The following is a 23,916-nucleotide window of genomic DNA, read 5'->3' as shown; positions in this document are numbered from 1 at the left end:
AGTGGGGCAATGAGGACATGCCCAATGGCACCCCTGGAGATTCTTCTGGGATTAACCCCTCTCCATCTGCACATACAGATGCAGGCAAGGAGATCAATATTCAGGATGGCCGGCAGTATGAGTGAGGCGGGGAGCTGCCTAAATCGAAGGAAGATTGATATTCTTTCTAGGCGCTATCCGAATTACTGATACCAAGGGATAACATGACAACGAGGTTTCACTTCGATAAGAAGTTTGAAACACGTTGGAGTAACAAGGCAAACTGGGAGAGCGTGGCTGCGACATACGACTTAAACCAGCAATTGATTACTTGGTACACTGACGGATCCCTCACAGCAGAGGGAACGGGTGCCGGTGTCATTGGTCCAAGGAAAATGTACTTTGAGCCAATGGGCAGGTACACTACCATATTCCAGGCGGAAATATACGCCTTAGACAAATCTGCCTCCTTTAATCTGCAAAGGAACTACAGGGGGCAGAACATAGCTATTCTCACCGATAGCCAAGCAGCGATCAAGGCACTTAAGTCCAACCAGGTGAACTCTAAACTGGTATCGGAATGCCTTGAGAGACTGAATACATTCGGCTCGACTAACAAGGTCTGGGTACTTTGGGCTCCAGGCCATGCTGGGTTGGAAGGCAACGAGGCAGCGGACGAACTAGCCAAGAAGGGAACAGGGACGCCTTTACATGGACCAGAACCCTTCTGTGGAATCGGAAACGGTTTCATGGCTATGAATCTAAGAAATGAGGAGGAACGGTTGAGGGAGCTATACTGGGCAGGCCTACCAGGGATGGGGCAGTCCAGGGTGCTTATTGGGGGATACGAACCTATGCGTACAAAGGATTGCTTAAACCCCACCAAAAAGAACCTCCGAATCATAGTGGGAATTATCACCGGTCATTGTCGGCTGAACTATTATCACCTAGGGAAGCTAGGGATATCTACGGAAACTGCCTGCAGGTTTTGTGAGGAGAAGGACGAAACCTCTATACACGTCCTGGAACAGTGTCCGGTACTTGTGCAAAGTAGGTCGAGACATCTGGGAGAACACTTAACACCAGATGCTAAGCTGAAAGATCTGGAAGTAGGGAACATAATAAAGTTCCTAACGGTTATAGCCTTGCTTGAGATACTATGATCAATAGGTACACCAGCAAAAGGGGCACAATAGTTCTTCAAGGAAGCGGTGCGACTTTCCCTTAACAGAATAATAATAATAATAATAATGTACTCCTCAGAGACCTGGATTCTTAGCAAGAGAAATTGAAGACTCCCTCGAATAATTTTTGGACCCCTACATGAGAATAGTCGATTCCGTAGCTTATATAGGGACGCAATTGTTGTAGATAAAATCCGGCTGAATAGGTTGCGGTGGGTGGGTTTCTTAATCCGTATGGGTGAGGATGATCTCGCCCGGAAAGTTTATAAGTTTATAAGGGTAGAAAAAGAAGACATTGCAAACCATACAACGATGGCGTGGGGCAGAACGTTAGATAACTTTTAGTGCTATCAATTCGGTGAACCACGGCACAAAACGGGGATGTCTGGAGCTCTTTACTAAGGCAGGTGTAGATCAGATACCGGTTGTTGCACCGTTGATGATGTTTTTATTTGGCAGTAGGGTAGGTGAATGAGTTTACGCACAGAGTGTTGGACTCCCGCAGCAGCACGCTGACGGACTACCAACTAAACAACTCCCTGTCATCAGAGAACTGGAGCCTGGAACCTTTTGACACATTACTTCGGGCTAGCCCTCCCGCTCTCCCGGCATTGGGAGCCTTCAAGTCAGGGAATTCCTTTCACCAACAGGAGGGGAGGGGAGTTGTTGTTAGTTGATGATGAAGATGATATTATGCACCGCTGTGAAAAAGACTCCCCTTTAATTTGGAGATGGAAGGTCTGTTGAAAGAACTTGCTTGGGAACCGGTTTCAGTTAAAACATTGGCTGGAAAATGTTGGGCCAGAATGAGGTTCATCTCAATAGTACAGTGCTACGCATCGACAATGACTTTTGATGAGCAGCAAAATGGAGTTCAAACTGACATTACGTTATGCCATAGATGATCACGTAGCCAGGGTTGGTTGGACTTACGATGGGGAAAACGGTCTTAACGATGATGACCAAAGGCTTGCGGACTTTTGCAGCTTCCACTGCCTCATTGTTGACGGAAATTTTTTCAAGTCCAGAGTCTGTCACAAGGTCAGCTAGGTTTGAAATGATAATTAATGAATATCCAACAATATTAAACACAAGGCGATCAGTAGTAGATTTAAGAGTTGTTTTCTTAGTGTGTATGAAAAGAGAAGCGCTGACATCGGTCCCGAGAGCGAATAATCCTGGATATGGATGTTTCGCTTTTAATCATTTTTGTACTATGATGTAATAAATGAAATGGCATTATATGTAGAAACCTAAATTTTTAAAAATGAGGAGGATTGGTTTCGTTTATGGCAAGAGAAACTCATCAGACGCTGTCTCATACCTGTTGTTTGAATAGCGTTTGCTGCTATCACTTTTCCCATCCAGGCAGTTAACCTCCCTTAAGAATATGTAATTAAGGGCGAAGGAATCGATACGCCTATTGGATGAATTGCAGTGACATTATAATATATTTCAGTGGTTCCCCTCTAGTAACTTCCCTACTTTTGGAACTAATTATTGGGCATTGCAACAATGAAGCTCTGTTGCACGGCTGATTGCTTCCCCATTCATGTGAACAAATTAGGGACACCAATTTAAATCCTTTTAATGGGACCCTAGACACACGACATTATGCCTAACATGGCTGAGAATTGCCAACAACATCAGAGTAGCTTTTCGCCCCTAGACATTTTGGCGACATGCTGTCAACCGTGAGGGAGAGAAGACCTGTTCTCGTATCACAAATTTATAGAATAGAATCCGCCAGGGAACAGACATCGACTCTTTAACACGTTCATAACTCGTTTTCCAAAATTAAGTTATCTTCTAGAATAGAAGGTCGTCCAATACCGAATAATAGTGAAAAAATGAGGTTGTCTCTCCAGTCAAGCAACAAATTTTCTTCGCTCTTTCTTCGCTTTTCGTAGTCGCGTTTCACTTATCCGAGATAGGTCGGAAATCACAAATTCTTCTCCTTTAGTAACCAGAAATTTTTTAAAAGCTTCATTGCCTTCGAGAGGATAATGTCGTCGTAGGTGCGTTATTAAATTGGAATTGTTCAAAATATTAACTTTAATTTCCCTTTGTTTCCCTTCCCTTTGGCTTTAACGTTAGAGTCACAGTTTAAACATACAACCTTAAGAGAGTTTCCTGAGCGTATTTTCTATGAAATCGTTTTTTCACCACTATTTACAAGCTTAAAGTATGTACCATATAAAGCCGTTTGTACTACCTTAGTATCACAGCACTGCTAAAATGAGTTACAAGGGGAAAAAAACGAAAAGATTTGAACCATCATAAGGAAAATAGAAATTATCTATAAGAGCGACCCCTACTGCTATTTTTATTGTTTCATATACGAGGATATAGCAATATGTTAATGCGTGCAAATGCAAGTTAAACTCATTTAAAGTCTGAACATTTCATATTTATTTAGGAATATCTGAGGATGTTTGATCCATCCACATGCCCGACTACCCGCACTAGTTGTCCTTTGTGTACTTTTAGTTGGGATGATGTACAGATAACGTATAGGATTTGAATAATATTATTGCAGAGGTGTCTACATTCTTTTGCCTTCTTTCCACAAAACAAAGCCTCAAACGTGAAACGTCTTTTAATTCTTTTATTGAATATTAAGCCTAACAGAACAGATTTCGTATTCGTACTCGGAAATACGAATACGTTTGTGTTCAGAGGGGCAATGAACAATCAAAAGCGCGTCGAATTCTGAAAAAAAGCTTTGGTCGAATATTTGCAGCTGCTGATAGACAGTGGAAACTCTCAATATTGCTCAGGATTAATTCATTAAAATTCAAAACATGATTAACGTTTAATTTCAATAAAGGCACTTTCCAAATAAAAAGATTTAGACCCCTCATGAAGGAAATTATACAAGAAACCTCCAAAAGTTTAAAGAATGCTCTTCCCCCTTTTTATGTGCGGAAAATTGTCCCAAGAAAAGATCTTTGTTGGAATAAAACTACAAAACATAATTTTTTGGAGTCTTCTATCTGTTCTAGCCAGTCAGGAAAGTGTCGTACCATTTAAGATGTTCTTTCTGGTAAACCCCCTCTGCAGCAATCAAGGGAAACTAAAAGTGCTAACAAAAATTTTCAAAAAGTAAATTTTATCAAAATTTGAAATAGAAAATCCTCTTAAATCAGCTGACGTTTTAAAATGATTCCGGAGCGCCAATCGGTGAAGAATCTGATTTTTCCTTGGTGAAAATATTCTATGTTGTCCTGCTTAGCTTTTGCGTTGAGTAAAATGTCCGGATAGATGAGTGGTTAGAGAACAAGGCTGTCATACGGAAGGTCGCGGCTGAAATTTCACTGGTTTTAGTGGAATTTGTATCGAGATTTGACGTTGGGTACCAGTCGACTCAGCAGTAAATGAGTACCTGAGTTAAAGCAGGGAAATAATCTCGAGCGAGCGCAATGCTGACTACATTGCCCCCTACAGTATACTGTAGTGTACCGATACGGTCTTGAATGAAGTGCTCTAACACACTTCAAGGCCCTGATCCAATGGGATTGTTGCGCCAACGATTATTATTATTTCCCGTAAGCTGATATTCTTACAACAATCTTACAATTGCCGAGTAAGGACAATGTATCCTATGTGCAATATCCGACTAACTCAGGTTTTCGTTGACGAAGAGGTTTATGGCTGGTTTCTGCTCGGAAACCAGTTGTGACTTCTCGCAAGGCAAAATTATTTTGTATTCAGTAGTCAATTTGTTTTTTTCTAAACTCATGAAGGTTGAATAACCCAACATACTTAAGGGGGTAATCCCGTGTGTCGAATCCGCGGAATCGATTTTTTTTTTGGCATCAATTGTATTTAGATATAGTGTAGAATATATGGGCAAAGTGATTTTTTGATATTCGGAGACGTTCGGAAATTATAGTGTTAAAAACGTGATAAGTCACATGCCAGATTTATATCGATCAACGTAATAAAGTTCGTATTTATCGGTCCGAATGACGTTCGAATGACTTCGCTAAAAGGGCAAAAATTGAAGCCGAGGCTGTACATGTGTTTCTTCAGGAAATCGAAGGTTTATGGACTAGGTATAACAGATTAATGGTCCGTTAAGGTTCTATGGCTAAAAACCGCATTCTACTTTCTATCTGCTGCCACCACAGCCCAAAATCTATCCAACGAAATTCTTTGAAATTTTCACAACTAATTCAGAACATATTTCTACGGTCCGCAAACTAGGATAATTGCGATTCATTCAGTAGTTTTTTTATTCATTGAAGAAGCCTTGAAAAAACTCCAAAATTCATAAAAAAAAGTTTAACATGGCACCAAAAATGTGGCTTTTAATATTTTTTAATAATCCTAGTTTGCGGACTGTAGTTAAGTCTTTACGTTAAAATACCGTTTACTTTTTTCTTTAAGATGATCACGGCGCCCTCTAGCGTGGCAGCAGAAAAAACACCTTTTTTTTTGGAGATGGGGGTATTCATTGCTCTGTGTTTCAATAACCAACTATGTGATCGGGCTGGAAAAATTACTGCGAATGCCCAAGACATTAATAAATATATGGTGAAAAATTCGCAATTGCATCTTCATCCAGTTCTTCGCAAAAATTTCCAAAAAAGAGGCAAAAAACGGCCTTCACACGGGATGACCCCATTAATACAGATGAGTATACTAAAAGTTACGCCATAAAAAAACCGGCGTGCATTCACTAAATACGCAAAATCTTTCGTACCTGAAGTGTCGAGTTTGCGGTTGCCAACTAGGTAAATACCGAAAGCTCTTTAGTCTCCGCTTAACTTTCATTATAATTTAATTTCCCACATTTTGAGGAGAACGGGACATATCCGCGTTCATATTTTTTCAACTTCAGAAAATACTACAATGTTGCCAACAAGTTGATAAGTTACATCGTTTATCCCCATTTTTTCAAATTATTTTCCCTCTCAATTTAACGAAAGTCCAAATCGCTGACGTTTCGTGACGTAAAACCCCCTATTTGCGTGCAAACGCACGGGATCAGCTGATGGGGTGATTTGATGTCATCGGTTCGTCGCAATTGTTTTGCTCTTCGCTTGCGTCCGCTTATTCCATGTTTCGTTCGCGGCTGCCACGAACAATAAAGTGCCAACAGATCGACTTGTCAGCCAATTCGTGTCGGCGAATAATTGTTTAGTTTGCGCGTTAGCTACGGAGTTGAATGAAAGTTTGCATTTAGTGGGAAGCTGCTTGGAGCGTTGAATAGTTGCATCCGTCGGGGTTTGACTTGAACTCAAAGTGTCCGTGGAGATTTCTGTGATTTTTGAAAACAGTGAATTCCGCTTCGAAAGATAAGAGGTCAAGTGATTGTCCCGGATTTTCGGCAAGAACTCGGCTATTACGTAAATATCGGGTGACGGTTGCCAGTGAAGTTTCGTAGACAGATTTTGGCGACGTGAAAAATTTGGAGCACGGTGAGTTGAAAACGCAATTATTTTGGAGCCAGTGCCATGGGTCTAAAGTGCTTTCTAGAATACTCGTGTTGGGATGGGGTAATGTGGGTTTTGCAAGATCTCGCCGCTGCTTCTTTCGGCTAGACTCTCATGCGCTTTCCACCGAAGTAAAATCGATTTCCCTCTTGAGAATTCGTGATCTTGACGCAGACACTAGCTCTGTTTTTTGCCTTTTCTGCACGAACTTTCTCTAAGTGATTAATTGCAAGCTGGAGATTTCTGCCGACCGTTATTTGCTAAAAGGAAGACAGAAAGCACTTTCGTTAAAGCAGCGTTTCTGAATATTGTTTTCATTGTGTTCGTCCGGCAAAAGTGCGTCCTAAATTCGCATATCTCCACGCAACGCGCTGCCTACCTCCCCACAGTTCGCGGGAGGCGCTCGCTAGTCTGAATGGCACCGTATGGATGACTCGATGGAACCATGCGATGGAACGGTGAACACTCGCTTCTTTTCCAGGTCACTTTGGCAATGTCATGCATCGATTATCACACGTGAATTGGCGCCCAGTGCCGGTAGATTTCACAGGTCGGCGGTGACGAATTGACCAGAGCACAGCCGGTACGCATGCCTGAGATACCGTCCCTGCTAATTGTTCGGTGTGCAGGGAATGGCTTTCTTGTTTTGGTTCATCTATGTCAACCTGGGCATGAGATTGCAATACTTTTGTGTTGTTGGGAAGGCGCCAAGAGGATTTGTTCTGTGTTGACCTCCTCGTCCATTGTGTGTATTGGACGGCATCTTGCGTCACAATCAGCCGGGATCTGTGTCGTTATGTTTTGTTGGATTCTATTCTGAGATTTGGATGATGGTGAAAAGTTATGAGTGGTTCGGGGTGGAGGTAAATCCTTGAAAAAATTGCTTTGAAAGCGGATATCAGGATAACCCCTTGAAGCTCTTGCAGGTGGATGCTGCACTGCAGTTATCGCGGCAGTTTCCAAAGGAGAAGCTACTAAAAATAACAACAGTAAAGTACTGTAAACAACGTAAAGGGCGAAATTATAACTTAGGCAGTAGCCCCTTAAGCACATTTTCCAGCGAATCGATGAGGTGGTTTATTTGGGGTAACCTTCGTGGGAAGAGCCTTTATCGACTTGTGGCCATTGACCGAATAACATATGAACGGATTATTTGGTCTCATTGTTTGGCTTTCATGTTTTTCTTTTCCAGTTGGAGTGTTAATTGCATCAATAGGAACTTAGTTATGGAAATGGATGAAGTGTGAGAAATACGCTTATTGGAATGCTATTTTCGTATGACCAAGTTCTTTCAGAGGATTTGTGATGGGGTTCACTATGATCCTGCTGAAGAATGTTTTAGTTATAAGTTTCAATGGATTCGACAGCTCGTAACGCCCGCACATATGAAATGTTCTCATCATGAAAATAGCAACTCGTGTTTGCGCCTTAATTTCTGAAATATCGTTTTACAATAATAATAATCGTTGGCGCAACAATTCATATTGGATCAGGGCCTTGAAGTGTGTTAGAGCACTTCATTGAAGAGCGTAACGGTACACTACATTACACTGTAGGAGGCAACGTGGTCAGCATTGAGCTCGCCCGAGATTATTGCCCTGATATGACTCAGGTCCACATTTACAGCTGAGTTGACTGGTATTCATCCATCCAGCCACGATAACAAACCCCACCGCCACCAGTGAGATTTGAATCGCGACAGCCCAGCGCTCTAACAACTTGAGCCATCCAGACACACGCTTTACAATGCAATGGCAGAAATCTCCTCTAAGTTTTAGAGGTATTTTTTGTGTTCCTATTCGCAATCAATTCAATTCCATGTCATTCATTTTGGGCTACTTCGGGTTTTAAGGACAATTCTGCGGCTCGTTTTATAAATTGAGAAATCCTCATCCTGGAGACAAGGGCAGTTGGTATTTATGTGGCGACCTTCTTTATTGAATTAGGACCGTCAGTATTTTTCATATTATTCAGAAATTTTAGTCTTCAGTTACCAAAGACTACAGTTTTTCCTAACTAGAATTTTTTCACCTCATACCTGTAAGAATTGTGAACAGAATATAAACTAAATGGAAAATCCGTCCTTCCCGGGACGTCCCCTTGTTCGTGCCTCTTTTTTGTGGTGAGATAAATTTGTATTTATTCAAAACATCGACTCTCATAATTCTTTTGAAGTTTCTAAAGGATAGCCGTTGAAATATTGTTTAGTGTGTTTTTGAAAAGAAAAGTGATTTCAATAAATACAAGCTTAGAAATTTATAAGTTCTGTATATTGTTGAGTAGATTCATATATAGAAAATATTGGGAAAGTGACAAGATATTTGTGCTGACTTTTGAAAGACGGCAAAATGTTTCCTTTCAAGATATCAGAAGCGAATGGCTGGCTTCGTGTTGTTTTGAAATTAGTGTTGTTGTCGAACTCTTCTTGAGAGCATTTTCAATTAAACTCAATAAGAAAGTAAATCTTTATTTATTCTGCAGTTCTCAAAAATTCCGCAGGGTCACAATTTTTTCATTTTTAGAAATGTCACTTTAAAATAATTGTTGTTTCGATTGTTGCGATTTAATTTACGATCGCTACATGTATGATCTCCGTCTTTTTTTCCAGTTTCTCCACTTCACCCACTACTTCCACCAAAATGGCAAGATTACTCAAAATTCTTAAATATTCCATTATTAATAACGAGTAACACACGATCGCACTTTCAATGAGATTCTATTACCCGCAGCCGAGAGCTAAATATTGAGCGAAAGACAAAGCACTAAGGCCAAATAAAGTTGAATACAGTTCACTCGTTGCATTCCCATACAGTGGGAGGAACTTGAAGACCACTTAAGTCCAACATATGTAGTTAGGGCTAATTGCTCATGGGTAAGATCTTTATCTATTGAAAGCGATGGTGATTAGTTTCTGGACAACGATAACGGTATCGAGAGCACTCAAAACGCAAGGGTTCGCCAATTTGATTGAGGATTCTAGCGATATAAACTAGACATTTTGAGTTTAAGCAAAGTGAAACTGATTGTCTCTTGGGCTTTTTCCGGTACTGTGATTTTATGTTCTGGGAAGCTCCCTATAGAATTTCGATTACAGGGTGCAGGTGCAAGATCAGGTTAAGGAGCATCACAATTATGGAATTCTATGCACCAATTGAGATTTCCGATATAGAGAAAAAGGGGGCTTTCAGTGAGCAACTATATCCAGTTCAAGAGAAGTATCCTTAAGCAGAATTTGCTTTGGTGGTTGGATTATTATCAGGGAACTACATTAGAAATTTCGCTTTGGAAACCAAAAGCTGCTGCATCACGAAAGAACAGGGTCATAGAGAGAAAATTCTGAGGAAAAATTAGGCCCAGTTTGACAATTTTGCGAACCTTTCTGGCATTCTTTATTGAATTGATTTATATTCCGAGCATCCAAGAAAACTCCGCTTTTTTCCAACTAGCTCGTTAGGGCTGCAAGAGATTGTAGGCGGTAGTAAGCATTTCGTTGGTATTGTTATGTTAACACGATTCACTACCATTCTGAATCGTATAACAACCGGTGAAGTGGGCTGTTCCTTTGAACAAAGCGAAATTGTCTTTGCCTAGTCTTTAAAGTGTTGCCAGTTACACTCATTCTCAAATCCTGGGAACAAGGGCATCCGTCTTGAGTGCGGAACTTATCAAAAACATCTCGGAAGCTTAGACTGATTTCTGCTCTGGATTCTCCTTCCCTTGCCATATTAATATTTATTTATCATTATGGAGCAGTGTGCGGAGTTTAAATCACCGCTTCATGTGTTTCCTGATTTTTGCCAAGTTGCTCTGGTTTACACCAACTCGACTAAGTCACGCATTCGTCGACGCAGTTCCTGCAGCTTTTCATGTATCGCAGTTACTGTTGCAATTATCGCACTCCAATTTGCTTCTGAATTCACCAACTCCTCCACGAAATTATGGGGTCCGACAACTGCGTTGAGCGCGTCGTTTAATTGTGAATCTCGGATAATGGAACATAACATGCTCCGGGTCCTTGGGTGTAGCGGTGCATTCGCGACAGTCTGAGGACTCATCCAATCCGAAGCGATGCAAGTGCTTAATGTATCTACCATAAGGAACTGTGTTAGGTGGTAATTCAATTCTCCGTGTTTCCCCTCGACCTACACCGGATGAGTGTATGGGTTCATGGGCCTTTTTGGGGATTATTCTATCGTTTCTGCCATCGTCTGTACAGCTTCTTCCTAGTGGCTTTTCGGAATTCCGCAATCATCGTAGCATTACCATAAATTCGGTAGTTTGCTGCCTTCTACGTTAGTCTTTTACAGCATCTAATTTCCTTTCCGAGTTTTGCGGCGAATCTCAACTGGCGACGGGTAATGTTACTTTTGGTGGTGACCTTCCCAAGCTTTGAGCTCTTGCGAAGATGATCCGGTGCGGATCTCATTTCCAGTTCGCTAAGATCTCTTGTAGCATTTGATGCCAAAGTATCGAAGTTCCCCACTACTGAAGCACTGTGGTCGCTGGATATTGACGGCCGGGAGCCTGTTTGATCATTCCCAAAAATCGCCGGTGCTAGGTTTCCGAAGCCCTGCACCGTAAATAAACTTCTTTTCTTGTCCTCCATATTTGGTTTGATTTCTGGTTATCTTTCCCAAAGCCAATTTTTATCCACCGGTGTGCTTTTGCTTACCACTTATCCGCCTTGAGCATAAGCTTGGTCATGCACGCACATCTGCGTATATGTCCATAACGCAACTTTTAGTTAAAAAGAAACTTAGAAATTGGTAAGTTACTTCATACAAAACGACAAGGAACGGGACGATTAGGTCGAAAAATATGATTGCCATTTATCCCTTGGAGATTATCTTATCTATTATGTTTGCAACGGCTAGGAGTATGGAGACGACCCCTCAATTGTCACACTCAAAACGGGTGTCGTTCTCCGGAATCTTTAACGATCGTTCTCTTTATCCATTCTCTGGAAAAGGTCTCGGATTTTCCAAGATATTTGGAGGAACAGCCCCCAACCGCATGTTACGGTGACTAGCCATTTCATCCACAAGAGGAGGAACCTCATCGGATGTGTTAGGATCCATGGTGAAGTGCTTTTTCCTCTTCTTCAGTTGCTCATTATCGTGGATGAGGAAATGGTGGAAGTTGCACAAGTTCACAAACTGCTCAACATTATCGTTACGGCCGCCAACACCGTGTTTCCCGATGACATGTCCGAGCCCACCTTGACATCACGATCACAAAGTCGCCTTTAGGAAGCCTTTCCTGAACTGCATGTAATTGCTCGTAGAAACCATCCTTCTTTATTGTAACGGAGCTCTCCGTTGTAACATAACATTGCACCATTGTGATGCTTCTTAACCTGAATCGAAACTTTGCAGTCAGAATCCTATTAGAAACCGGCTTCCAGGATCGCGACTTGTGGGAGACTTGAGAAACAACCAAACACCTAATTTGTGCCTGCTAGGAATTGAGAGTACCCAGAGTCTCACCATCTTATTTCGCTTAGGTCCAGAATATTCAGCTTATATCATTGGAATTCTCGCTCAAGTTGGATTCTTAGCATTCTGAGGACCCTCTTGTTGTACATAAGCGTGTGTACACTCCAGAAACCAGTCATAGTCCGTTTTTGATAGCCAAAGATTTTCGGCGTGAGGTCAGTCCCTATTCGAATTGTTGTTGACGTTTCGGTAGCAGTAATATTTCGAAATTTGCTAGTCCATAAAGGGTAAGGTAAAGGTAAAGGTAACTTCTGAATGTATTTCTGGTGGCGATAAAGTCGAGCTGATCAGAAAATAAAAATTAGCATCATCAATTTAATCTGCCTCAACGTTATGGGAATGTTTTGGAAGCAAGAAATGTTTTGGAAAAATTGAAAGATAAAAACGGGAGAGATTATGATTACCTCAAGGGCAAAAATCATGGGGAATTTCTAGCCAAGCTTCCAAGCCACCCGTCAATCCGAATATTCACGGTTGCAAGATCATACGCCGTATTTCGTTGGACCAGCTCGGTATAGTGCATTATGAACTGTTAAATCCTAGTGAAAGAATCACAGGCGATCAGCACGGAATTCAGTCAGATAAGTTTTTGACTTGGTTTCGTTTGCTGTCCAAAAAGTAGTAGTGAACCATAAATAATACTTTGAATCATAAGTATACATCCATTTCTTTACAATTAAGTGTCTCTTCGAAGGAAAAACAACGGAGTTTGTTTCAGTTTCAGCCGGAGAAGCGTCGACACCTTAAATCTTAAAGCATTTGCACTTCGAAGCCTTCGATCACTGATGTGCATTTGTTGAGGATTTTGTGAACGCGTTATTTTTCATTTCGTAGATTTTCCATTTTTTCTGATTCGGTCATTATATTCTCTTGCTTGTCGATAGTAACCAATAGTAGTTCATCTTTTTTGTCAGTTCATCAATGATATTCTCAGAGATCGTCCAGAAAGGAAATTATTTTTATGCCCGTTTTGAAAATTGGCTAATAGACTTACTTCACACAACATTGCGCGGAACGACCAGCTCGAATAAGGACACTGCTTCCAAAAGTGGTTTGCATGTGTTCTTGCCGGAATTCCTGCAATGATTACAGGCTTGGAAGTGGTGATATGACTCCCAATTTGAATACGGGCATAATTTCTTTTACGGCGCTTGGTGATGAGGACAGCTTCCGTTTTTTGCTTCGCAAGCGTCAGACCAGAACTATCTAGCCAACCCTCAACAGCATTGATCGCTTCGCATGAGTATAACTTTGCATCCTCTAGATGCTTTGCGATTACAACTAGCTGTAAACCACCATCGTGGCTTCCTCCAGAACCGAAAGATTTAGAACATCGTTGTACATGATGTTCTGTAGCAGTGGGTCTAGTACACAGCTTTGTGGGACGCCCGCGGTAGTAGTAGTACTAACTTTCATGCCACAGGAAATATCCCCTCGGACATGCATGTTTCGAACAACTCACCGAACATATCTGGATTTTACGGGAAACTTAAGGGCCGTATTCGGTATGCCATCCAGACCTGGAACTTCGTTATTTCCTATTCTACCGCAGATTTCCTGCAGCTCATCTTTGGTGACTGGCGGTATTGTCATCATATTCAGGGGTTGCTGGAAGTTATCTGTGCCCTCCCTCGCTGGGGGATAACTCCTGAATATTTTTTAAGAAGAAGTAGGACACTTGATCTTCGGATATGAAGGACCTTCGAATCGCCCCATCAGCATTCTATAGGCGCCTCGGGTTTACGTCCGCCTCCGACCAGAGCTCTTTAAGCACTCTCTCTTGCTACGGAGTTTGCTGGTTTCCTTATAGATGCGCTCTTTTCGCTTCTGATGAATTCTACTCAACGCCCTCTGAGTCACTCTTCTCGAAGGCTTTGGCGATGCAATGCGCTAACCACACCTCTATGAATGTTTGCTGCGTTTGCTTCTCTGCTACCCAACTCATGGGTCCAAGCATTGAAGTCACCTGTAATCACCCTTGGACTATGTCCCTTTGCGTCGAGAACAATAGAGTCAAGTATCTCCTCGAATTCGGACACATATACCCCTTCCATCTACTCGTAGTCGCAATGTGGCCGTTTGAGTATTGTCATAGGCTTTTCACAAACTCATAACAGACGCATAGGGAAGTTCCTCCAACTTGAACTGTTCCTTCAAAGCAGTGCAAATTTATCCTTTGGGTGTAGGAGGAATTGCCCTTGCTGGAGATCACAATTGCCTCTGGGCGAATCCGTACTTTCGCTTTCATCTTCCCCTTTTTTTCTAACTACCTTGGTCCATCCACCATTATAGTTCTTCTTAGATTTTGTCGATTCGATTGTCGGAGCTCGTACTAGGGGGACCTACTATCTCTTTTCCGTATGTTTGGTTTCGTTTTTGGGAACTATGTATGTATTTTTCCTGTTAAGCACCTGCTGAATTCCCAGATGATCCAAACTTTTTTTTCGCACCCTATTGTTTGGTGGCAGGTTGATGGCAACATGATTAGGTGTCATTTGGGCCGTCCGTGACACTGCTGGGGCAGCACTTTTTGACTTGTCCTTAGAATTTCGTTCTTTCTGTTGCGATTTGTTATATAGCACTCTAATAGATCTCGCCATATTTTTTATAACTTGGTGCACGTTGAGCTTGTCTTTAGTAAACTCAGCCAGCTCAACTATTTTTGTACCAAGCTGGGCGAAGGGTAACTTCTCCGGATTATGGCTCTGTTTTCTATGAGTCCCAAACGGATTACTGTTTATAAATAATCCTTGACCGCCTTTTACGATCTTTGGCATTGCCCATGATCTGATTTCAGGTTTTACGAGCTACTCTAGAATGGGTCTTTTTCTTGTTCCTTGAGTACATCCTGCTGTCGCTCGTCTTGAACATATGCGGTCGGTATTGTTGATGCAGCTACGAGGAAATCAGTCAAGTGGTTGTTTATTTTATTCGTGTTCCTTTAATTTTAGGGAGCATTATAAAATAACAGAAATTTAGCTTTGCCGAGAGCTTCAAAGTTTCATAGGCAAACCTTAATCAATATTCTCATTCAGATAAGCATTCGTTTCTGATAGCTTGGTACTTAGAGTGCGGCCTTGAAGGCTCTCTTGACATTTTCTGATACGATTGGTTACAGCTTAAGGTATAATTTTTTCTATCGAAATTTTTGATTCAAGAAATTTCCATTTCCTTTTAATTCAACAACTACATCTATCCTAATGTTGAGTACTGAGTAGATATGGAGTCGGGCACAATTTGCTCTACCTTTCGCTTCTCATTATACCCGCCCAATTCCGAGATTTCAATCCGGACAATATACATTTTATTTTGCAAATGATATTAAGATTAAGATTAAGAACCTACCAATTCTGAATAAAACCTGGATAGGTACTGGATGAAACCACAAATAGCGAAGAATTTTTGTTTTATTAATAAAAATTAGGAAGGAGTGTGAGGGAGGTTTTTTAGAAAGTTTTTTATGCCGTTAGGGCCAACAGTAGTTGCTGCAATTCAAGGACTATAACCTCTTTCTCAAAATTGTTTTCGTTATCAAGGGTGCATTGGCGTGTAGTTCCACATGCCTAAATTTAGAATTGCTGTTGCTTTAATTTTATATAGCGGAAACACCGAATGGTTAACTTACACCCATAAACGCAAAAAATGCTTTTTTACTTACAGAATGCTGGCATTTTTATTATTTTTTCCAGTCATGATTATGTTTGAACGGCGGGTGGGTAACGTCAATAGCATAATCTAGAAATAATCTGGGAAAAGCAGATGGGGATTCATGAATTATTATTTTAAAGAAATTTACTGCTCATTCTGATTGCATACGCTTGTCGAAAAAATGAAGGCAACGGACACGAAATGGAAATTCGATTATGTCAGCCTCAAATAGTACGTTGTCATGAGTGTAAAATATATTTTTGCCGCTATCAAGACCTTGATATGGGAGGTCGTACGACATTCTTTTTTAGAATCTTATCAGGATGAAGACTTAACCCGAAATTTGAGAGTTTAGAAATTTTTACGGTGTTTCTTACAGGCAGATATCCCGCAGAGTTTATGATTTTATAGACTTATTTACTATGGTGTATGCTTATCTCATGATTCATGAGGCGTTTAATGAGTGGATAAAAAATGCTTTAGATTTGGGGGTGGTGATTACATTCTTCATATTTATGATGTACCTGTTAAATGTGCTATTTTGGGAACAGAATATTGGAGCTATTGGAGATGGATGGACAGGATTTTCGTCTGTTTATCCCCGTTAACGTCCAAAAATTACCTAGCTACTATTTCAATTATTTATATTATTTTATTTTTCTCCGCCTTTTGTTATTAGAATTGATTTTTTAAGGCTGAAACACAACAGCGGAATGATTGCGTGCATGCGGAGTGAGAGAGCTGTCAAATGAAGTTCATTACACGGACTTGTATGAAGCGATATACAACGAGCCGGATGCGCAATGCGGCACGCAAAAAAGGCTGGAAAATTGGACTTCCGCTATGCTTGACAGATGGGCAGGTTACTGCCATTGCCAGAACTGAGCGATTTAAATATCTCGAAGGGCAGGTTACTGCCATTGCCAGAATTCAGCGATTTAAATATCTCGAGTCGAGCGATTTAACTATCTCGAAGGGCGGGTTCTGGCCGTTGCCAGAACTCAGCGATTTAAATATCGAGTCAATGCTATCATCCAATGGAGAACTGCGTAATGAAATTGTTTCACGCATTAATACAACCTGGATGAAGTGGCATCCCCAACTGGTGTTCTTTGTGATCGACGTATCAGTGCACGTCCCAAATCAAAAATTTACTGCAATGTCGTCCGTCTGGCGCTCTCTATAGTTCTGAATGTTGGCCGACTATAAAGGACAATGAACGGCGGTAATGGGGACGAAGATGTTGCATTGCACTGGTGGCGTGACACGTTTTGATTACGTCTGAAGTGAGAATATCCGCGATCGATACGGGTTTGCATCGATCGTGGAAAAACTGCAAGAGAGGCGTTTACCGATGGTGTGGTCACGTAATTCGGGCTAACTTGAATTCAACAATCAGTATTGGTCAGAACATCGAAAGCAATAGTGAGCAACCAAAAAGCCGGCCAAATCAATGGTGGCTTGATACGTTGGACGGGGATTTAAAGGTCTCGCGATTACATCCTGATCAGGCATTTGATAAAATAAAATGACGAAACCGATCACCACGAGCCGACCCCGCTTGTGAACTGAAGGCTGAAGAAAAAGAAAAAGATGTGAGGAGCGACGAGTGCATGACAGCTCCCTGTAATACAGCGAAAAATTCCATTGCCCTCAATTCTCTAGAGAGCAATTTAAATAAATCATTTCATGGAAAGCCCTGTATTGATAATGGTCAACATCATACGCTTCACGCTCTGAGTTTAATATTATTAGCAAATGCCAACAATTTAACCAACATCAAATATAAAAAGGGCTAGGGAGTATTAGATTCTTCTTGAATGGAGTTTTAATATTTCACTCGAATTTCAATTATTCTCTTAATTATGACGTCAGCATCTTATTTGTATGGCTTAGGATGCTGTTAATTAGCACGGAATTGATAAGTTTGTACTTCTATAACTTCGACACTAATAGTTGGATATTCATGGAACTTGGCATGTGTATGCACTGTCCTCTATGTCGGTGCAAAATTTTGTACACCTAGGATGAACTTAACGGGAGTTTTTCGGTCAATTTCTAAAAGTTGATAATGTACTATTAGTAAATTTATTTGAGCAGATACCGGAATGGGACATCTCTCGAAGATTAGATTTCACATAAGTGTTTTACACAAAACCTTAAAAAGGGCTGCAGATAAATAGATTCTTCATAAATGCGACTTTAATATTTGACGCGAATGTCAATTATTCCGAGTAATTATGACGTCAGCATCTGATTTGCATGGCTTTGGAAGCGGTAAATTCGCGCGAAATTGCTAAGTTTGAACTGCTGCTAACTTTGGCGTTAATTGCCAGATTTCCACGAAATTTAGCACGTATATACAAAATATTGTCCTCTATGCTGGTACAAAATTCGGAAGTCCTGGGATGAATTTAAGGGGGGGTTGGGCTTTTCAGTAAATTTCTAAAAAGTAGTAATATACTATTAGTAAGTTTATTTGAGCAGATATCGGAATGGGACATATTTTGAGGCCTAGATTTCATCTAGGCGCACCACTCTGATTTTTTTCGGATTTTTAGGTTGGGTAGTTTCCGAAAATGAGTCCTGTCTCACTTCAAGTGCGTACATTTTGACTCCTTACTCACGCACTTTGCAATTTATGCCAAAACTAAGTTTCAGTTTCGGAAAGTACAAATCGAGACCTTTCATTTGATACCCTACACAACTATATCCGGTGAAAAATTTTTTGAATCCCCCCTTTGCATGTATGGGGAGCCCCCCTCTAAACTCCATCTAAATTTATGCCACTCGCTGTATGCGTGGGATTTCATAGCTCTCATCTGTCCACCAAATTTCGTTCAGATCCGTTTAGCCGTTTTGGAGAAAAATGCGTGTGACAGACAGACAGACATACAGACATTGAATCGATTTGAATAAGGTTTTGTTTTACACAAAACCTTAAAAATGGTAAATAGTCGTACTTAGTAGTTGTCAATATCGTTAACAATTCTTGCAAGTTGTTGGTTCTTCCAAATGTATTATAGCACTTCCTAAGAGGGATCGCAAGGCTTTGAGAGCTAAAGGAGTTCATATTTAATTTCTGATGTGTTCGGTGTTTGCTACTTCATCACGAACATCATGAATCACAATTCCAGAAGCTTTTTTGTAATACAAGCGGTTTGTGCATTTACTGGTTGTCGGAATGTTTCCTCTGAGTTGTTGATGAATTGGAAAGTGAATTTACTCTACATAATAGGAAGTTGCCGACATGATAACGTAGTAAGGAAGATAGAGCTAGTGTTAACGAAAAAAATAATCTGATACTTTTAAGCCGTTCGTAACAGTAAGATTCTTTTGGAACACCTAGATTTTCCGATTGGATTCATGCCAGCACTCATAAAAGATGCGGTTAGTTCAATAACTTATTGGTCCATTTCACTTTTATAAGATGGTGTTGGTTCAAGAACTCAAATTGAATGACCATGCGTGGGGATTTTGTCGGTTGGACACTAGACTCCATTTCCTCTGACTTTCAAGGAAAAATCATCCTCTGGGATAAGGCGCATTACTGTTGGATGGCTACGTAAACGAACAAAGTGGTGATACTGTTGCGAGTTAATCGCACGTCAGTCACCATAGCATTCTGTTTGATTCGGTTTATCGTACGGGTGTATCATCGGACTGTACCTTTGCCAAAAATTTTGAATGCCGCTCACTTTCTGTCAATGGCAAGCATTATCATCATATGTGATTCATTTTTTTTTCCAAAATTGATGAAATCTTGGTTGATAACATATGTAGTGTTTCAACAAGATGACACAAGATGGTATAAGGTGGGCGTTACGATCCATTTGTGGCCGAGAAAATTGGGCGTAGTTTGCTGGTCATTAACCTCTCGATCTCAACATCTTGCGTCCCATTTCGTCATGGTTGTTTGTGTTCATATTCGTCTTGTCCCGCTGTTGTAAGATTATCACAGTCTCATTGAAAGTCAAAATACGAAATAGAGACTGCATGGATGAACTATACTCCTCAAAGTAGTAAACGAGAGCCATATAATACCACACAAAATTTTATTTTTTATTATATTTTAGCAAGCGAATTGTGAATAATTGAAATTCGAATGTTTCGATGAGTTTTGAACTTTTCCGCGACAAAAGTATTGTATCATTATAGCTAAATATATTAGAGACTCAAATTTGTCGTCACGGTTTATCCTGAAATTTAAGATTTCATTGTAAAGAAATTGGCTATAAACTTCTGATTTAGACTGTCGTTCATTGCTAGTGCTAGCTACTTCGACGTTCGAATCCAGGTACAAAAAAACTGGTCTTTCTGTATTTGATAATGATCGCCTGTGATGGTTTAATAAAGTTTTGACAGCTCACAACACACTACGCTAAGCTGTTTTCGCCAAATACAGGAAACGACTTTGCACCGGTTGATATTTGGTTTGGCCGTCGAGGTGGACGTCTGGTCGGGAACTCCTCATGAATTGTGACATTGGGGGAATCGCAAATCAACTAATGTCTTTATCTGCATAATATCTATGATCTCTTATTTCAACCCTCACTTACCACTAAAGTTATCTATTGTGGAAGAAATATATCTAATACATAGGATGGTCATAACAGTACATAGCTTAAATGTTTCTTCTTATTTAGTCATTGTTCCGTTTGGTAGCGAGTGCAGATCGTATTAGCGGCGGAGGTGGAGTCGAAAGGTTCTTAGATCCGCATCTACAACATCCAACCTCGCTGTTTCGTTCGGCCTTTGGAATCTTTTCTATTGAGTTCGAGGTTCAGGCCCGTTTTTGCTAATGAGATTATTAGCACGGATTACATGACTATACCATCGAAAGGGCTTCTCTCGTAATTTCTTCACAATGAGTGGAAATCGATCTCTTAACCACACATTCTTCCTCTTCTAGAGCTTTTAGAAGGCAATTGGGACACTTTTTAGGCGCAATCACTTTAACATTGCCTACACTGTTACCACTGCGATTAACAACTACAATCTTCGCCGAATTAAGTTAAATCCTCTTTCTGTGCCATTAGCTCTCCGTAAATGAGTTTTCTAGAATTCCCTTCCTCTTCAAAGGAGTCTCCTGTTTTCCTCCTCTTTTCAACTGGTGGATATTACCTGAGAGTATCAATTCAATATAAATAACATGTCTGTTTCATCAATCAGTCGGATAACATGTTTCATGAACTTTTGTCAGAGTTTAAATACTATCAAAACCATACCCCAACTGCTTTCCATGTATTTGGTCGTCGGTATGGTGGTAGTGCTAGACTGAAGAAAGCAAAAGTTATTTCGGTGAATGAGGCTGCAGTCCATCAGCGCTCTTCTTTCTTAAAGACATCCGCCTATGCCATGTCCACGCTTGACAATTACTTCAATGTATGTTTGAAAGGGGATTGAAAAATAAGTCGGGGGCCCGGAAGCTAGCCGCTTCAGGATTAAGGGGTTTGGTGTTTGGAAGAAACTGTATTCATAATAGTCAACCTAATAGGCTTCGCACTAGAAGCTTAATATTATTCACAAATGTGACGAAATTAACCTACAACAGATATAAACAAGTCGAGAAACCGGAAGCTGGACGCTTCAGGTATGAAAAGTTTTGGGTATCTTTTTATAAAGGCATTTGAGTGTGCATTTGTCCGTTAAACAAATGATCACTTTCGACCCGCTGCATTCCTCACCTTTCCCGCAAATGTCAAAACTAATACCGGAAAATACTAACCGAGACCTTTCATTTGATACCCCACATGAATATATTTGATGAAAAAAAATGTACCCTCCCCTTTTGCATCTATGGGGACCCCCCCTTAAAGTCAATGTAGAATTATGTAACTCACTGTATGCGTGAGCGTTCACAATTCCCACTAAATCTCCGAGAAAAATGCTTGTGATGGGCAGGCAGACAGACAGTAAAATGATTTTAAGGCTGGGGAGAAGTAAATTCGTCATGAATAGAATTTTATGATTTCACTCGAATGTCATTTATTCTCGTTAATCATGACGTCAGCATCTCATTTGCATGGTTTAGGATGCAGTTAATTCGCACAAAATTGATAAGCTTAAATTGCTGTAACTTTGACCGGATTTCTATGAAATTTCATATGCGTATGTGTGATACTGTTACCTATGCCCGTACTGCTAGGATGAACTTAAGGGGGGTTTTTAGTTAATTTCTAAAAGTTGCTAATATTACTAAGTTTATTTGAGCAGATATCGGAATAGCACATATGTTGAGATTACATCTCACCACCTCCCTGACTTTTTTCAGATTTTTGAGTTGGGCAGTTTCCGAAAATTAGTGCTGCCTCACTTTACGTGTGCGTCTTTTGACTGCTTACTCGCGCACTAAAACTTCTACTACTATACTAATTAGCTTCGGAAAGTACTAATCGAGAGCTTTCATATGACGCCCCCGGCGACGATATCCGATGAAAAGAATTTTTACATTCCCCATTTGCATGTTTCGGGCCCCCTTTAAACTCCACGTAAATTTATGTATGCGTGGGATTTCACAGTTCCTATCTGTCCACCAAATTTCGTTCGAATCGGTATAGCCGTTTTGGAGAAAAGTGCATGTGACAGCAGACAGACAGTGTATCGATTTTAATAGGGGTGTTTCCAGGGGCTTACCATAGTTCCCGTTTTACAAGTCTAATCGGGTGCTAATTGAAAATCATGTAACTCGGCACTGACGAGCATTGTGTACGTGGGGTGACGGTAGCTTTAAATAATGGAACTCAATTCATATCAATTTTATTTGCTAATTTCTGGGCTAGTTGAATATGAAAATGAACACAGTTAAGGCATTTAAAATACACACTTCATAGTAAAATGAATGAGTATTATTCGGAGCATTTTTGATATCTTTGATAATTTCATATCATTGCTTGTATATAATCAAACCAATTAAATTTATGCCACACAAAATCAATATGAAAAAATAAAATAAAAAAAAATAATTGAATTGTGAAATGGTACTCGCATCAATGGCGTGATCGGCTAGTTAATTGGTAATAATTTGGCAAAAAATTACGTTGAGGATGAGAATCTGGTATCACAACATAATCCAACTTCGAAATCGAACACGGCAGTCACTCACTCGGCTTTTTCGGGTAACGAAGAATGGAATCAAGTTGTATCGATTTAAACAGATCCATTTTTGCTCACCATTATAATGAAATTAAATAAAATAAACGTTTCTCAACGGCATTCCAAATTATATTAGAAAATTCGGCGGGCTGCAGTCAAAGCCAGGTTAGAGTTTATAGGAAAGGAGGTTTTGTTAGGCTTCCCCCATTTAAAAAGAGATGAGTTCACATTACTAAAATCCTGAATTTCCAATATTTTTCGATACTCGAGCCGCCACATACGTCATATTTAACCAATGCTTGCTTTGAGCCTGCCCCTTATTGCACTAATCGCAGTTGCATAAATTTCAAATTCCATTACGTATGCAACTGACCTGCGATTTGCAAAAACAATCTGCATTAAGTTAGAGCCAAAGTCTGATACCAACCCAAACGTTTTGCGAAACTAGAGTTTGATTCACTTAACCGACATTTCGTTGAGAATATTCGGGCTAAACTCATTATTCCATTTGCAATGCAGAAAGTGAGAGTGGCGTTCTGCATTCTATTATCGTATTTAGCTGATTCACTTGGTTTTTCTGGGTAACATATTTTGCATATGAAAATGTGCCGCCCATTGTTGCGTCACAAAATTCTTCGTTTTCTTAGCTGAGACGAGAAACTATGCAAATTTCATCTGTGACGCGAGTTTATTTAGTCAAGAAGGCGACAGGGTTTATAAATAGAATTATTTTAAAGTTTTAGAGCATTGGTGGCACCGCATGACTGATTATGATTTTTGGTTTTCAGGGAAAATTTATGTGAGAAAAGAAATGAATTCCATGCCTGAAGCAATAAATTGCATTTCTTTTGTAAAATGAAAGTTAGATTTCTTTACTCTAAGTATGCACCAATGTTGTAAACTGGGAAATAGCAATTATTATTCATTTTATAAAAACTAACCACGCTCCCGTACTTCAATGATGTGATGTGATGATTTAAAGATTTATATCCACAACCTAAGCAACATTGAAGTTGTGGCAAGCGTATTTGTCGGTGTTATCGAATTAATCATAGCAAACGCCTTGGCCGGGAT

The 23,916-nt window shown here is 40.3% G+C and overlaps 1 protein-coding gene across 1 annotated transcript in view; it reads left to right on the top strand.

Annotated features, from left to right (window-relative positions):
• Positions 1 to 6,215: 6,215 nt before the first annotated feature.
• LOC119647711 (choline-phosphate cytidylyltransferase A) overlaps positions 6,216 to 23,916 on the top strand; it is an 82,306-nt gene continuing 64,605 nt past the window's right edge. The window contains exon 1 of the mRNA XM_038048801.1: positions 6,216 to 6,589. The gene's annotated coding sequence lies outside the window, so the exon portion shown is untranslated. The remainder of the gene's footprint in view (positions 6,590 to 23,916) is intronic.

Source organism: Hermetia illucens, chromosome 2 (assembly GCF_905115235.1).
Source record: "Hermetia illucens chromosome 2, iHerIll2.2.curated.20191125, whole genome shotgun sequence".
Lineage (NCBI taxonomy): Eukaryota > Metazoa > Arthropoda > Insecta > Diptera > Stratiomyidae > Hermetia > Hermetia illucens.
Note: the sequence above shows the minus strand (reverse complement) of the source record. Positions and strands in the feature narration are given on the sequence as shown.